This window comes from Podarcis erhardii, assembly GCF_964252035.2.
Source record: "Podarcis erhardii genome assembly, chromosome: W".
Classification (NCBI taxonomy): domain Eukaryota; kingdom Metazoa; phylum Chordata; class Lepidosauria; order Squamata; family Lacertidae; genus Podarcis; species Podarcis erhardii.
The window spans coordinates 20,152,568-20,170,051 of NC_138506.1; the positions used below are offsets into that span (position 1 = coordinate 20,152,568).

Sequence of the window (17,484 nt, forward strand, 5' to 3'; positions counted from 1 at the left end):
AAGAATATGTAAGAATGGATTGATATTAGAGGAAAATTTGAAGTTATAATATGTGAGGATAAACAGTTAAGGGTAAACTATAACTTGCTGTTAAATATAACTTGCTGTTAAAATGGAATACACAAGATGAAACGGTTAAACCGGCTATGATAAAGTGGGCACAGGACATTGGATATAACATCATGTTTGAGGACTGGGAGAGGTTGTGGACTACTGGGCTGAATTTCACTGCATGTATTGCTTTGAAAGAAAATGTTATGAAAATGATATATAGATGGTATATGACCCCAGTCAAACTTGCAAAAATATACCACTTGTTTGATAACAAATGTTGGAAATGTAAAGAAAATGAAGGAACATTCTTTCACCTCTGGTGGACTTGCCCTAGAGTGAAGGCTTTCTGGGAAATGATATATAACGAGCTGAAAAAGGTATTCAAGTATACCTTTCCTAAGAAACCAGAGGCCTTCCTTCTGGGTATTGTCGGCCAGAAGGTGCTAAAGAAGGACCGAACATTTTTTATGTACGCAACAACAGCAGCAAGGATACTTGTCGCTAAGCATTGGAAAACCCAAGATTTACCCACACTGGAAGAATGGCAGATGCAACTGATAGACTATATGGAACTGGCTGAGATGACTGGCAGAATCCGAGACCTGGGAGAAGAGACGGTGGAAGAAGATTGGAAGAAATTTAAGATTTATCTACAAAAATATTGTAAATTGTATGAATGTTAAGAAGGATGCTAGAGTATAAATAACTTGGCACCATCAAGCTAGATGAAGTGAAATATGAAGATAAGCTAAATTTAAGAAAAGATTAATTTTTTTGGAAATTTTAGGTTATATTTAAATTTTTAAGATTTGAATAAAGGATATCTAAAATTAGAGATACAACATTGGAAATTAGATAATAAGAATAGAAACAAGGGGATAAATTTGCTGGATAAAATTTTATAGTCAGGAACGCAGGAGCGGGAGATGTGAGGGAGTCCAAAGAAGTTAAGAAAACTATGTTAAGAGATGTGTTATATTGTATTGTTTATTGGTACTGTAATTAAAAATAAAAACTGTTAATAAATAAAAAAGGGTAAACTAAGAGGGTACAGATTTGCTGAACAAATTTTTAAATGGAATACAAAAAAGGGAGGTGAGAGGAAGTCATGAAAATAAGTAAATGAGTGGTAAGATATCAGAAAGAGGGATTTTTTCCTTTTTTTCTTTTTTCTTTTTATGTCTACTTTTGGTTTTTGTATTTTTTGTGTTTTCCTTTTACTGTTTTGTAACCTTTTTCTTGTTGAAAACTTAATAAATATTATTTTTTTAAAAAAAATAGTGACGCCCCCGAATCCAACAACGCTTGCCCTTGCACCCTGCGACCGTCTGGGAGTTGTAGCGTCATGGGCAGAGCTATCCCAGGAATGGCTGGTTCCATTTGAGGCCCCTCTACTGACTTGCCTCCCAGCCCCTGGCCTCTCTTAAGGGCTGGGCTGGGCTGGGCTGGGCTGGGCTGGGCTGGGCTGGGCTGGGCTGGGCTGTTTCCCGACTGTTCTGCTTGGGGTTTGGGTTTTTCCTCCACCCTGGCCCCTGAGGGGGATCCCCCTGTCTTCCTATCAGCACACTGTTTAGCCAAATGCCCCTGTCTGGTGCACACAAAGCAAGTGCGTGTCTCCCGACGCCACTGACTCCCTTCCTTCCATGCCTTCCAGGTTCTCTCCCCTTCCACCGATCCAATCTGCATCGGTTCAACAGCTTCTCCCTGACTAGGTGTGCTGCCAACCCCCTGTTCCGGAAGCTTGGGAGTGTAGGCCCTTACCCCTAAGGGCCCCCCTGCCCCCCTCTTCTCTAGCTTTCTCTGCTGTTGGCGTAGCCCTAGCTGTAAGGACGCTTGAACTATCTCTTCCAATGACTGCATGGGTTACATCTTCGCCATCTCATCCAGGATCGAAGGACTCAGCCCTGCACGATACATGGCTGCAAGGGGCCCTGTGTTCTGTCCCCAGCCCACCTTGTGCGCTAGTGAATTGAAGGTAGTCCAGTAAGAGGCCGCAGAGTCACCCCCTTGTCGCAAGTTCAGTAGCTGCTGCTATGCAGTGGCGTGCTCTAGTGGGCTCTTGAACATGGCATCCATCAGCCACCCACAGAAGCGAGACACCGGCAGTAATTAGCTCAGGTATATTGCTCAAACACATAAATCACTCCGGAGCTCCTTCACTCCATGTCTGACTCCAAGTTAGCAGTTGCCGAGTCTAAACTCTGCCCCTTCCTCTTCTTCCAACAGTGGAAAAAACCCTTCCGCTTCTGTAATGGTTGTAAGGGGTTACTTGTGCGTAAGTTGCCTCCAAGTTCAGTCAGATTGCTTGGTTCACCATGCCTTGGCTGACAGCCCACACTCCGTGGCCGGTCAGTCGCTTGCAGAATCCGTCAGTGGGCGTTTCTTGAACCTCTTCCAGCATAAGAGCTGTTTGACGCCAAGTCTCCTCCTACTTTCCCTGCGCGGAACTCGTCTGCGCAAGTAAGGGGAAGGCAGAGGCGTGTCAGCGCTCTCTCCACTAGTCTCTGGTGAAGGGTCTTGGAGCCCTGTCTCCAAATCCTCCATCTCCTTCTCTTCTCTACTGGTGTCACGCTGAATTCCTTCCCCCCTGCTGGTCCCCTCTACCGCATTGTTTTGGAGCCTTGCCTCCGCCTCTCTCTCCGATGTCAGTTCCCTGACATCCACCTCCCTCCCAGGATCCCCTCCACCCCCGGCCCGATCCGGTGACGCAACCTTGTCTCCCTCTTCAGCCAACGATGCAGGAAACCCCCGGAAGGAGCTGTTGTCGTCCTCCGAGGACTCAAACCCCGCTTCCCACCCGCTCCGGTTTCTCTGCGCGGGATGGGCTTCCCAGTCCGATTCCTCCTCCCCTGACGCTTCTCCTTCTTCCTCTTCGGAAGTAGGAAAACCCACAAAATCCTCCTCTTCTTCATCAGTGGTTCCAAATTGCTCCTCCCAGAATCTCTCTATTGGTTTGGGCTTCCTCGGATACCTGCTGTGGAACTCTTCCACCAGATATCCATCATTTACCTCCCCCACGGGAACCCACGTGTTTTCTGACTCGGGTTCTCCTTCCCAAGCTACCAGGTTCTCCACCTGCCGCCCCCGCCATCGCGAATCTAGGATCTCCGTCACCTGGTTGCGGTGTTCCCTCTCCTCCACTTGTGGGTGTGTGAGGCCTTCTCCTCCTTCCCCCCGGAACCTCCCCTCCCCCCTGTACGGTGAGAGCAGCGACCTATGAAACACCGGGTGGATTTTCATGCTGTCTGGCAACTTGAGCCTGAATGCCACCAGGTTCACTTGGTGTGTTACGTCAAAGGGCCCCAGCCGTTTCGGCCGCAGTTTCTTGCACCCTTCCTTAAAGGGTAGCCCTTGGGTGGATAACCACACCCGGTCCCCCACCCTTATAGTCTCCCCTTCCCGGCGACGCTTGTCTGCTTGCCTCTTGTACACTTCCTTGGCCCTTTCCAGGTTCATTTTAAGCTGCTGGTGCAGAGCCTCCATTTCTTCCACAAACTGTTCTGCCGCGGGTACGCTCCCCCCTTCCTCCCTCCTCCCGGGAAAGGCCCTGGGGTGACACCCATAATTAGCCATGAACGGGCTCATCCCCGTGGACACATGCTCAGCATTGTTATACGCAAACTCAGCCAGTGCTAGCTTCTCTACCCAATCGTTCTGCCTCTCGTTCACGAAGCAGCGTAGATATTGCTGTAAAATACTGTTCGCTCTCTCTGCTTGCCCGTTGGTCTCCGGGTGTCTCGCCGTCGAGAATCCCACCTCCACCTGCAATAAGTTCATGAGCCTCCTCCAGAACCTTGAGGTAAACTGTTTCCCTCGGTCTGAGATAACCCTCGAAGGAGCTCCATGCAACCTGAAGATGTGATCCACAAACAACCTGGCCGTTTCCTCTGCCGTTACTGCATGCGAGCAAGCTATAAAATGGCACATTTTGGTTAGCAGATCTACTACTACCATGACTGCTGTTTTCCCTCTGGACTTGGGCAAATCTGTCATAAAATCTATAGACACCACCTCCCAGGGTCTTCCCGGTGTGGGTAAGGGTTCCAGCAACCCTGCTGGGGCAGCCCTCTCCCCCTTAGCCCGTTGGCAGTGGTCACACCCCCGTACATACTCTCGTACATCTTCCCTCACCCTTGGCCACCAGAACTGCCTAGTAACCAGTAACATAGTTTTGTGTTGCCCAAAGTGCCCCGCTGTTGGGTTGTCGTGAAGCTGTTTGAGCACCCTTTCCCACAAGGCCTCCCTGGGCACATACATAGCTCCCTTGTAGTACAGCAGTCCTTCCCTTTCCTCAAAGCCTCCCGGGTCCCCCCTCGCTTCCCTGAGTTCTCTGATTCTGGTTTGGGCGAAGTCGTCCTGACAAATCAGCTCGGTTAGTTCTCGTTTCCCAACCAACGCTCCCCCACACACCCATCGTTCCTCTGGGAACACATGTCTCACTTCCGGCGGTCCTTCTCCTTCCGTGTACTCCGGCTTCCTGGACAGTGCGTCTGCCCTCACGTTCTCTTCTCCCGGCACGTACTTGATCTCAAATAAGAACTTGGAGAACTCCTGTGCCCACCGAATCTGTCTCTGGTTGAGAACTCGAGCCGTTCTCCAATATTCCAAGTTCTTGTGATCCGTGCACACCTGAATCTTGTGCTGGGCCCCTATCAGTAGATGTCTCCACTGCTGAAAGGCTGCGTAAATTTCCAGCAGTTCGCGGTCATACACCGTGTAGTTTTGTTCCGACTTGCTCAGCTTCCGTGAGAAGAAGGCGCACGGTCTCCAGGCATGTTGGCTCCCTCCCGGCTGGAGCAACACCGCTCCCACCGCCCGGTCTGACGCGTCTGTCTCTAGCCTCATCGGTTTCTGCAGATCCACATGCAGGAGCTGTTCCTCCGATGTGAACGCCTTCTTTAGCCTTTCGAAAGATCATTGGGCACTTTCAGTCCAGACGAATTTCTTTTTGCTACTGAGACAATCCGTGATGGGTGCGGTCAAGTAGGCGAAGTTCTTGATGAACTTCCGGTAGAAGTTGCTGAACCCGAGGAACCTCTGCACATCCTTTCGTGTTTTAGGGGTCTTCCAGTCCAGCACCGCCTGCACCTTGCTGGGGTCCATAGCTAGGCCCCGGTCCGACAACCGGTACCCCAGAAATTCCACTTCCCTGGCGTGGAATTGGCACTTCTCCAGCTTGACCCACAACTGGTGCTTCTGCAACCTCTTTAGCACTTCCCTGACGTCCTCGACATGCTGCTTCTCATTGTCCAAATAGATTAGGACGTCGTCCAGAAATGCTACGCAGTTCTTGTACAGCAGGGAACCCCAACATGTGGTGCATGAAGGCTTGAAAACAGGCGGAGCCTGACTGTAATCCAAACGGCATGACTAAGTACTCAAAGGCCCCTAGAGGGGTGAACATGGTGGTTTTCCATTCGTCCCCCTCCCTCATCCTAATCAAATTGTATGCTCCCCGGAGGTCCAGCTTGGTGAAGATCTTTCCCTTCCTCACCCGTGTTAAAATGTCATCAATCCGGGGCATTGGGAAGGTCATGGGTTCTGGCACAAGGTTCAACGTCCTATAGTCTACGATCAATCTGGGCTCATTCGTGTTCTTTTTGTCCACAAAGAACACCGGACTGCCCCCCACTGCCTTAGATTCTCTTATGAAACCTCTTTTCAGGTTCTTGTCAATAAAGTTCCGCAACTTCTGCATCTCCCTGTCCGACATGGCATACAGCTTGCCCACCGGCAGCTGAGCCCCTGGGAGTAAGTTGATTTGGCAGTCAAAGGGCCTATGTGGTGGCAGCCTGTCCGCCTCCCTTTCGCTGAAGACCTCCTGTAAGTCAGCGTACTGTGGCGGCACCTCTCCTCTCGGCTTCAGTGTCGTTGCTGCCACTCTGGCCAACCTCAGCCTGGGTCCCCCCCCCCCGACAGTGTTCCAAACAGTGAGCTGACCCAAAGGTGACTGTCCGTTGATGCCAAGCCACCACTGGATCATGTAACACTAGCCAGCTCATGTCTAATATTATCGGGGGTCCCGCCAGAGTAGCCACATGAAAGGCAATGGTTTCTGTGTGCCTGGAAACTCTCATTCTCATTGGTGGGGTTTGATGTGTCACCTCCCCTCCCAGCAGCTCCCTGCCATCTATTGTGGTGACCTGGAGGGGAAAACCAAGTGGCAGTAGGTGGAGTTGGTGCTCTAGTGCGAACTCCTTGCTAAAAAAAATTACAGGAGCTGCTTGAATCCAGCATTGCTTTCACCTTGACTGGGTGCCCATTTGGGAGTTCTAGCACCACCTCTATTGCTATTGACGCCTTGGGTGGGTCTGGTTGGGGCACTTCCATTAGTTGCTCGCCTGGCTGCTGTGCCCCCCTGTGGGTAGTCAAGCATTGGCATTTCCCTGCACCTTGTCCTCCGCCACTCTCTCCGCGCTACCAGCGGCTCCCAACATCCCTTGCCAAGCCTTTCTTTGTGGACAAGCCCTGGCAAAGTGTCCTGGCTGTTGGCAGAGGAAACACTTCTTGGTGCTTTTGCCAGCCTTTCCCTCCCTTTTGCATCCTTGGTTGGCGCTTGAAACCTCGCGCGCGCGCTCTCCATCGATTTCCATTGGCTCAACGGACCCGGAAGGCTGCCTTGGCATCTCAGGAATGCGGTAGTCAGGGCAACGCTCTCCTCTCCCTTCCCACTTTTCCAAAGCGCGCGCTTCCTGCCGAGCTCCTATCGCAAGCGCAGCTTTGGTCAATTCGTCCATAGATTGCGGGCGGGGTGCGCGGGAGAGCTCGTCCTTCACGGTTGGGGAGAACCCCTCCTCAAACAGCATCCGTATAGGTGGGTCATCCAGGTCCCATTCTAGCCGGTGTATCAGCATTGCAAAACGGGACCAATAGTCTCTAACGGATAGGTCCCCCTGCTTGCACCTCATCAGCTCCCGTTGGGTCACACTCTGCCCAATTTGGCTTGAATACATCGCGTCCATAGCTTGGAGAAACTTCCGTACGTCCCTCATGGCAGCATTCTGCGTGGCCATTAGGGGCTTGACCCATTCGCGCGCCCCATCCTGAAGGTGCCCCACGATATATGCCACCCTCTCAGCATCGTCAGCAAAGTCATCGTGCTGCAGTTCCAAAGCGTACTCTATTTCCGTTTGGAACGCGTTATAGTCCTGGGGCTTCCCCCCAAACTTGTGTACCAGTCCCGGCACTTTCTTTGCCACTGGGGTGGGTCTAACCTGCACACCCTGAGTTCGCCTTTCATCCAGCCGCGCCGTCAGCAGAGCTACACGCTGTTCCAGGTCCCGGTTCCTCTTCACCAAGTCCTGCACACTCGCAGCTTGCTCCGCTGCACCAGCACCTCCAGTCTGGCTCATGGTTCCCTCCCTGTGCACAAGTAACTTCAGGGACTGACGGATTGCTGTAATGGTTGTAAGGGGTTACTTGTGCGTAAGTTGCCTCCAAGTTCAGTCAGATTGCTTGGTTCACCATGCCTTGGCTGACAGCCCACACTCCGTGGCCGGTCAGTCACTTGCAGAATCCGTCAGTGGGCGTTTCTTGAACCTCTTCCAGCATAAGAGCTGTTTGACGCCAAGTCTCCTCCTACTTTCCCTGCGCGGAACTCGTCTGCGCAAGTAAGGGGAAGGCAGAGGCGTGTCAGCGCTCTTTCCACTAGTCTCTGGTGAAGGGTCTTGGAGCCCTGTCTCCAAATCCTCCATCTCCTTCTCTTCTCTACTAGTGTTACGCTGAATTCCTTCCCACCTGCTGGTCCCCTCTCCCGCATCGTTTTGGAACCTTGCCTCCGCCTCTCTCTCCGACGTCAGTTCCCTGACAGCTTCCATTCCCTTTCCCTTCTCTCACTGACCTTTTCGCGCCTTCGAGTTTTTGGGCTAGCTATTCCCGGCCTCTCCCCTTCTGTCTCTGAGCTAAGATTGGTGTTTAGAGCTTTGCTATCTTCTGCTTGCTCTCTGCTCTCTGAAACTCTGCCACTTGGCTGCCCCTCCTCCCTCTCACATTCCAGTCCACATTCCAGTGTCCTTATCTCCCTTGGCTTGCTTAGATTCCCAGCCTCTGTCAGCTACGGAACGAAGCTGACAGCCATATTGGCCGGGTCTAAAGATATTTTTTTAAGCCACGGTTTAATGACCACCTGTAATGTGTGCTGGACCCGGGGGAAAGGTACCGTGAGCGTAGTCTGAGTCCACACGAAGAGGGGCGAGGTCCGAGGCGGAGAGCCGGGCGGGGAACGGGAACGCTGGAACAGGAGGCCGAGCAGGGAACAGGAACACCGGATGGTCAGGAACAGGAGGCCGAGCAGGGAACAGGAGCACCGGATGGTCAGGAACAGGAGGCCAAGCAGGGATCAGGAACACAGGAAGGTCCAAAGCCAACAACGACGTTGCTCCCGCAACCTGGGACCGGGCTGACTGAGCTTTTATCCTCTTCTAAGGCCAGGGGCGGTCCCGGCCCCCAGGAGCCCCGCCTCCTCTGGCCTTAAGGCGAGCACTCCTCCTGGGAGCAACCAGTTCCCTTCGCCTCTCTGCCCTAAGCCTCTGCAGATCAGGAGAGGCCGAAGGGTTACTGGGCCCTGGAGGAGGCTCACCTGTAGCCACTGAGTCCTCAAGCCCCTCTGGGGCCTGAAGGGTTTCACCTGGGGCCAGCTCCTGGTGCTCTGCCACAGGTGCAGGCTCTTCAGCATCTAGGCCTTGCCCCAGTTCAGCCGGCCCTGGAGGCGGGGACTCCTGTGCAGGCTGGGATTCCTCTGGTTCATCCTCTGAATCGGAATCCCAGGCCATCACACCATCCCCCCTCCCAGGCCCCCCCCTCAACTGAGGGTCCGGACCCGGCTTGCCGGGGTACGTCGCATGGAACTCTCGGAGGCAGGCAGGTGCGTGGACGTTGGCCGCTGGTTCCCAGGAACGGTCCTCCGGTCCGTACCCCTTCCAGTCAATGAGATACTGCAGCTTTCCCCTGCGGTATCGGGAGTCCAGGATGCGTTCCACCTCGTACTCAGGCTCTCCCTGAACCAACACTGGCTGCGGTCGGGGACGGTTCGGGTGGAACTCGTCGGGTGGGGCCACTGGACTCAGAAGGGACCTGTGGAAGACCGGGTGAACCTTCAGGGTTGCGGGTAACCGGAGACGGAATGCCACAGGAGAGACTTGGTCCACGATAGGGAACGGGCCGGTGAATCGGGCGTCCAACTTCCGCGAAGGTCGAGAGGGGTGGAGGTGGCGAGTGGAGAGCCAAACCAGGTCACCGACGCGAAGTTCCGGCCCCACCTGGCGGTGGCGGTCGGCCTGGGCTTTGTACGCTTCCTTGGCCTGGTGCAGTTGCTCCACCAAAAGCTGTTGCTGGGACTGGAGCTCTTGAAGCCACTCCGTCACCGCCGGGACTGCGGATGCCGGCAGCACATCTGGAAACAGCCGTGGATGATAACCATAACTGGCCTGGAACGGGGTCTGCTGGGTGGACGCATTCACCGCGTTGTTGTAGGCGAACTCCGCCAATGCCAGGTGGTCGACCCAGTCATCCTGCTGGTAGCTGCAGTAACACCGGAGGTACTGCTCCAGCACCGCGTTCGCCCGTTCTGTCTGGCCATCGGTCTGTGGGTGGTAGGCTGACGAGAGGCAGACCTCTGTCCCGAGGGTCTGGTGTAATGCTCGCCAGAACCGGGATGTGAACTGAACGCCCCGGTCGGACACCACGCGCTCCGGTAGGCCATGCAGGCGGAAGACATGCTGAAGGTACAGCTGAGCGGTTTCCTTGGCTGTGGGTACAGATGGGCAGGGGGCGCAGTGCACCATCTTGGTGAAATGGTCGGAGAAAACTAGGAGGCAGGTACAACCACGAGACGGGGGTAAGTCCACTACAAAGTCCAACGAAACCGTGTGCCAAGGGCGCGGTGGAACTGGCAATGGCTGAAGTAGCCCGGGGGGTCGCCCGGTAGGGCCCTTGGCGCGCCGGCAGACATCACAACCAGCAACGTATCGAGCCACGTCAGCCTTCAGGCGGGGCCACCAAAACTCACGACTGACCAGATGGGTGGTCCGATACCGTCCAAAGTGCCCCGCTGCTGGGGCATCATGGGCCATCCGGAGAACCTCCAGCCGCAGTGGCCCTGGCGGGATGTACAGACGACCGTGGTGCAGCAGAAGGCCCTGATGCAGGACCAGCCCCGGATACTGTGGGCTGGACCCTTCAGCCAGCTCCTGGAGTCGTTCCTGGGCCCAAGCGTCGACCCGCTGCTGTTTCCGCACCCGAGCCTGCAGTGGCTCCGCCTCCTGGGTGGCCAGGAATGCAGCTGGAGGTAGGATCGTGGTGGGTTCTGCTTGCTGTACCGTGTCTGAGTTGTCTTCAGGTTTCCGGGACAGGGCATCCGCCTTCTGGTTCTGAGAGCTAGGGATGTAGCGGATCCGGAACTGGAACCGGGAAAAGAACAACGCCCACCGGATCTGTCTTTGGTTCAGCTTGCGGGTGGTCTGGAGGTACTCCAGGTTCCGGTGGTCAGTTCTCACCTCCACCGGATGTCGTGCCCCCTCAAGATGGTGGCGCCAGACCTCAAAGGCCACGTTGATGGCCAGTAGTTCCCGCTCCCACACAGTATAGTTACGCTCCGCTGGTAGGAGCTGGCGGGAATAGAAGGCACAGGGTAAGAGTGGCGCTTCAGGTCCATTCTGTTGAGACAAGACGGCACCGAGAGCCGTACTGGAGGCGTCGGTCTCCACCACAAAGGGTCGAGAGGGGTCAGGATGTTGTAAGATTGGCGCCCTCTGGAAACAGGCCTTCTTGTCCCAGGAAAACAGCGTCTTTGGGCGCAGTAGCCGGGTCAACGGGGTGGTGCGATGAGCATAATCTGCGATGAAGGTCCGGTAGTAGTTGGCGAACCCCAGGAAACGCTGTAGGTCCTTGCGGTTCCGGGGTGCCGCCCATTCTCGAACCGCTGCCACCTTCCCAGGGTCCATCTGCACCCCATCTGGAGAGAGCCGGTGTCCAAGGAAGTCCACAGTCCGCTGATGGAACTCACACTTGCTGAGCTTTGCGTACAAACGGTGCTCACGCAAGCGCTACAGCACGGTCCGGACATGTCCCTCATGGCGAGCCGGGTCACGGGAGTAAACCAGTATGTCATCCAAGTACACCACCACGTACTTGTCTAACAAGTCCTGGAACACGTGGTTGATGTAGCGTTGGAACACAGCAGGCGCGTTGCACAAACCGAAAGGCATAACCAAGTATTCGAACTGCCCGTACCGGGTCCCAAATGCTGTCTTCCACTCATCCCCGGCTCGGATCCGAATCAAGTTGTAGGCCCCCCGGAGGTCCAGCTTGGTGAACACCTGTGCCCCTTGCACCCGCTCCAGCAACTCTGAGATAAGGGGCAAGGGGTACCGGTCTGGGATGGTAATTTTGTTCAGGGCTCGGTAATCATGGCAAGGGCGAAGTTCCCCACATTTCTTCTTAACAAAGAGCACTGGTACCGCGGTAGGCGAGGTGGAAGGCCTAATGAACCCACGCTCCAGGTTCTTGCGCAAGAAGTCCTGCAAAGCCTCGCGCTCTGGCTCTGTTAGAGAATATAAGCGACTCACTGGTAAGGGCGCTCCGGGCTGGAGGTCTATGCCGCAGTCAAAAGGCCGATGCGGCGGCAGCTGGTCTGCCCCCCGTTCCTCGAACACGTCCTGGTAGTCCTGGTACACGGCTGGGAGCGTGGGTGCTGCCTCCTCCGTGGGCGCGGCCGCCAGCGTCTCGGATTGAGCATGGGAACATGGGTCTGGGAAGTGCACAGTCCGTTTGACCCAGTCAATCTGAACGTTGTGAGCTTCCAGCCAGTCCATCCCGAGCACGAGGGGGAACCGGGGCATAGAGGCAATGTCCAAAGTTCGCAACTCCCGGTGCTGCTGGAGACACAGGACCAGGGGCTGGGTCTCCTGAGTAACGGCTCCTGAACGTAGAAGCCGTCCGTCAATTGCTTCCACCTGGACCGGTTCTGGCTTGTTCCGAAGTGGCACCTGATGATGGGCAGCAAAAGCAGCGTCCATATAAGAACGGGTTGCTCCTGAATCCACCAAAGCATGGGTAAGAATCCAGGGCCCACCTGGAGGGTATAAACGTACCGGAACCATAAGATGTTGCAAGTCCATTGGTGCGGGCCTATTCTGCGCTGTTTGGGACCCCCGGTAGCTAGGGCCATCAGCTACTGGGGGTTGGCGGTTTCCCTGCGGCTGGCGTTTCTCAGGGCAGGACCGAGCGTAGTGTCCACTTCCGCCACAGTAGAGACATAGATTCCCCTCCCGACGCCGCACCTTCTCTGCGGGGGAAAGGCGTGGCCGCACTGCCCCGAGCTGCATAGGCTCCTCCGATAACTCAGTTGTGACCGTGGGGCTGCCGGAAGAAACTGGTGCCGAGAACTGGAGGTGTCGTCGGCCCCGGGCCTGGCGACGATCCTCCAGCCGGTCGTCTATCTGTAGACTCCGTTGAATGAGAGTGTCTAGCGTGGTGGGGCGTTCCATTGTGGCCAGCTGGTCCAGTATCTCGTCCGAAAGCCCTTCGAGATACTGGTCCCGCAATGCCGAGTCGTTCCAGGTCAAGTCCTGTGCCAACAGCCGAAACTCCGTGGTATATGCGGCTACCGTGGACTCGCCCTGTTTCAACTGCCGAATCGCCCGGTTGGCTTGACTCCCTTTCTGGGGGTTGCCGAACGCGGCCTCCAAAAGATTGCAAAACCCCGTATAGTCTGCCAGCAAGGGGGAGTCTTGCCTGAGTAGCGGCAACGCCCACTTGGCCGCCTGGTCCTTTAACAAACTAATCAAAAAGTGCACCTTGGTGCGGTCGTCAGGGAAGTTCCGGGCTCGCCCCTGAATATACAGCTTGGCTTGGGCGAGGAACATGGGAAAGCTGGCCGGGGCTCCATCAAATTTCTCGGGCAAAGCCACTGGGTACTTGCCAGGAGCCGGGGCGTTGGCCCCAGGAGCCGGTAGGGCTTCCAAGCGCTGCTGAAGTGCCGTAACCGCGTCGCTGAGCTGCTGCACGGTGTGAGTCAAGGCCTGGTTCTTCTGGGCCAAAGCCACCAGCGCAGCCACCTGGTCAGCCATGGCCTCTGGCTCTTCCCGAACGCACCCCAACGAAGGGGGAGTGCGGGTGTGGCGGGAGCAAACTGTGCTGGACCCGGGGGAAAGGTACCGTGAGCGTAGTCTGAGTCCACACGAAGAGGGGCGAGGTCCGAGGCGGAGAGCCGGGCGGGGAACGGGAACGCTGGAACAGGAGGCCGAGCAGGGAACAGGAACACCGGATGGTCAGGAACAGGAGGCCGAGCAGGGAACAGGAGCACCGGATGGTCAGGAACAGGAGGCCAAGCAGGGATCAGGAACACAGGAAGGTCCAAAGCCAACAACGACGTTGCTCCCGCAACCTGGGACCGGGCTGACTGGGCTTTTATCCTCTTCTAAGGCCAGGGGCGGTCCCGGCCCCCAGGAGCCCCGCCTCCTCTGGCCTTAAGGCGAGCACTCCTCCTGGGAGCAACCAGTTCCCTTCGCCTCTCTGCCCTAAGCCTCTGCAGATCAGGAGAGGCCGAAGGGTTACTGGGCCCTGGAGGAGGCTCACCTGTAGCCACTGAGTCCTCAAGCCCCTCTGGGGCCTGAAGGGTTTCACCTGGGGCCAGCTCCTGGTGCTCTGCCACAGGTGCAGGCTCTTCAGCATCTAGGCCTTGCCCCAGTTCAGCCGGCCCTGGAGGCGGGGACTCCTGTGCAGGCTGGGATTCCTCTGGTTCATCCTCTGAATCGGAATCCCAGGCCATCACATAATGGATGTATGGGGGTTGCTCGTGCGTAAGTTTGCCACCACTCCTGGCTAGATAGCCTGGTTAAACCTTTCCTGACTGGACAGCCCTTCACTTCGTGGCTGTTCAGTTGCTAGCAGAATCCGTCAGTGGGCGTTTCTTAAACTTCTTCCAGCACAGAAGCTCTTTGACGCCAAGTCTACGCCTACTTTCCCTGCGCGGAAGTCTTCTGCGCAGGGTGGGTGTGGGCAGAGGAGGACCTGTGCACTCCCCGCTGGTTTCCAGTGAAGAGTCCTGGAGACACCTCTCCGATTCCCCCAACCGCCCCCCTTTATCCCTGGTGTTACGCTGATTTCCTTCCCCAGCCGATGAGTTCCCTCTCTCCCTGCTTGGCCCTTCTCCGGCATTGCTTGGGAGCCCTGCCTCCACTTCTGGCTCCGATGTCAGTTCCCTGACACCACCTCTTTCTTTTTTTAAAAAAAATAATAATAATATTTATTAAAGTTTCAAAAATATTACAAAAAAGAAAAAGAAAAAGAAAATAAGAAAAATACAAAATACAGAAAAATAAAAACAATTAAAAACATTTCAATCTTTCCATGTCTTGTCTTTCATTTACTTGTTTCCCTGACCTCCTCACACCTCCCTTTTTTGTATTCTAGTTCAATTAGCAGTTTCAGCAAATCCTTTCCATTTTTGCTTTTATCTTAATAATTTATCTTAATATATTGTAACTTTACATTCTCACCTATTCATAATCCAATTTTACCTTATTCTATAACATTACTGCTAAAAATTTGTGTTACTTTGTTTAACCTTATCTTGCCGTAAAACACCTTGAAACTTAAAACTTAATACTTATTTATACATAACTCCTTATATCATTTCTACTAAAGCCAGACAGTTTCATTCCAACATTTTCCCTAATATTCATTAATTTTACCCTAATTCCCCAAATTAAATTTTTTTCTTTATAGACTTTCCAATTTTCATCCAACGTCCCTTTTTCCTGGTCTCAGGTTATGTCAGCCCTTACTGTCCATTCCATTTAGTCCATCAACCTGGTAGTCTTATGTCCGAGGCTCTCAAATCTCTTCCATGCCCCTTCTGCAGATCTTCTTCTTGTTGTTTATACTCATTGAGGAGTAGGTCTCTGGGGGATTTCAGCCCATAATTATCTCCATTTCCCCTCATCAAACCAGCGCATTCCCCACAGTCCCACTCCCCACAGTCATCAATATAATCCAAAGAATATTTAACAACATATTTCAAAGTCCCTCCAAGTTTAAGAGCCTCCTCAGCTCCAGACTCCCACAGGCCCATTCCAAATTCAATCTTCCAAAACAACGGCTTATGCTCCTGCAGGGCCTCAGATCTCTCCAATTGTATTGCTTGAGGTACCATCGCAACCTCTTCCATTATCATCTGCCCTTGCATTTGCACAGTCGAACCAGTTTCCTGAGTTGGTCTCTGTATAATTTCTGCATCAGTATTCCCTATTTGTTCACATTCCCTGACTGCAACAGTCATCAAATCCAACTTCTCATTCATCAAATCCATCTTCTCGTGCAGCTGCTCCAACAAAACGCTCGTCTTGCAGAAAGCAAGCACCAAAACTTCCTCCAAACACATTTTTATTCAAGGTCGCTGTCTGCTTCCACGATCTTAATCTCGCAGCTGTGAAGTCCCAAGTAAACTGCAGCAACAATTTGACAAGCTCCCTCTAGAGGAGACAGTTTCTATTTGTAACCATCTTTTTAAAGCATATCCAACAAAGGAAAGTTACTTTCAATTTTTGAATATTTTGTTTCTTTAGAATGCAAAAGGCAACATTGGAATCAATTTGTTTCTCTTTTTTTTTTAGCTATCTGTCAAAATGTTCCATTCACAGTCAATGGACGTCTCAAACAATTTCTGTCTCTGACCCCCGTTCCCAGGTTTGAGACGGTGGAAACTTATTTTTCTTTACTCCCTCTCCTGCAAACTTAAACAGTCAAGTTGGGGATTTTAGTGGTCATAAATGAAGGAAATTTCGACCTTTACAAAACAGTTTTCCAGGCTATTAGCTTACAAAGGTTTTGCTTCAGTCTATTTACAAAAAGCGGAAGGCGGACTTCCTGTTTTGAACCTTCCCGCTTCGATGCCAAATTAGGATGTTTCTTGATCCAATTTTCCGTTTCTACTCACGGGTACTTGTTTAGAGTCCAATTGTCAACAGAAAAAAGTCAGCGCTCTCCGGCGATGGCTATGCGGCTTACCTCCGTGAAGATAGCAATCAGTTCGCAGCACCGCACCGCTCACCCTACTTCACTCCGGAGCCCCAAAATGGGTTTCCCCGCGAGTAGGGGAGGTGCTCCTGGTGCTCTGCCGAACCCCACGTTCCCAGGCTTCCTCCACCTGGGATTTCTAGCGGGTCCCCGCCTTCGTCGTGGCGGGAAGACCCAGTTTCCACGAAGCCCGTTCCTCCGGTCGGAGGAACTCCGCCATTCGCCGATGGCGCTAACCCGGAAGTCCTAATGACCACCTCTTTCAGTTGGTCTGAGATCAAGGAGACGGTTGGTTTCAGGGTTCCCATCAATGGTGGTGACTTGCAAGGGAAAGTCTAGTGGTAACAGGTGCAACTGGTGCTCCAAGGCAAAGTCTTTGCTGAAAAAATTATCACTCGCCCCAGAATCAATTAACACCTGCACTTCCATTGGGTGGCCCTCTTTTGCAAGTCCAGGGCGTATTTAATCTCAGTCTTAAATGCCAGGTATTCTTGGGGGTTCCCTCCAAACTTGCTCACCAGCAATGGTACTTTTCTCCCAACTGGAGTGGTTCTGACCTGCTGGTCCTGCACTCTGTGCTCCTCAAGCCTCACTACAAGCTCGATGACGTGTGGCTCCAACTCCACGTTCCTCTGTACCATGGCTGCTACGTTCCATGCCTCCTCTCCCTCAGCGCCTCCGCCTGCAGCTCCCTTTTTGAGGTGACTCATCGTGTGTCTCTCTGCTGTTACACTTGAGCAACCGCAATGACTCCCAGATTGCTGTCAGATGGCAATGGTGGTTGCTTGTGAGTAACCAGTCAGGACTCCAACCTGTCTTTTACAGGTTTTATTTTGGTGCAAAACTATTTACAGTGTAGAACCACAAGTTCATGTCTGCCTCAATCGCTAGCAGAATCCGGGAGTGGTCATTTCCAGGTCCTCCCCCAACATAGTAGCTTAGTCACCCCCAGCCTTTTCCTCCCTTCTTTGCATTTTACACCTCTGCGCAGGGTGGGTGACGGAAGAGGCATGCTTCCCTCCTGGCCAGCTTGCCCAGGAGCGGTGCTGAGGCTCCCAGCAGCATCCTCTGGTCCCTTCCCCTCTTCCCCACTGGAGGTGTGGCTTTCCCCACCACAGGAAGGGGAACTGCTTCACAAGATTTTCGGAGGTTCCCTGTAACCTAACTGCCCCTCTCCTTCCCTTCCCTGTTCCGATGGCAGTCCCCTGACAGTAATGATTAGATTAGAATGATGATATGGTATTATTTGTAGATGTGTGGTGGTTTTTTGGTTTTTGGGGGGTTTTTTTTGTGTGTGTTTTCCCTCTCTTGTGTTTTGGGGTGTTTTTCCTTGTTTGTACTGTTTCATTTTGGATTCAATGTTTGTAATTTTTGTTGTAATTTTGCATTGAAAATAAAATAAAATAGATTGCC

The 17,484-nt window shown here is 53.2% G+C and overlaps 1 protein-coding gene across 1 annotated transcript in view; it reads right to left on the reverse strand.

Annotated features, from left to right (window-relative positions):
• LOC309333216 (uncharacterized protein) overlaps window positions 1-17,484 on the reverse strand; it is a 385,031-nt gene that overhangs the window by 214,193 nt on the left and 153,354 nt on the right. The gene's annotated exons all lie outside the window — the stretch shown is intronic.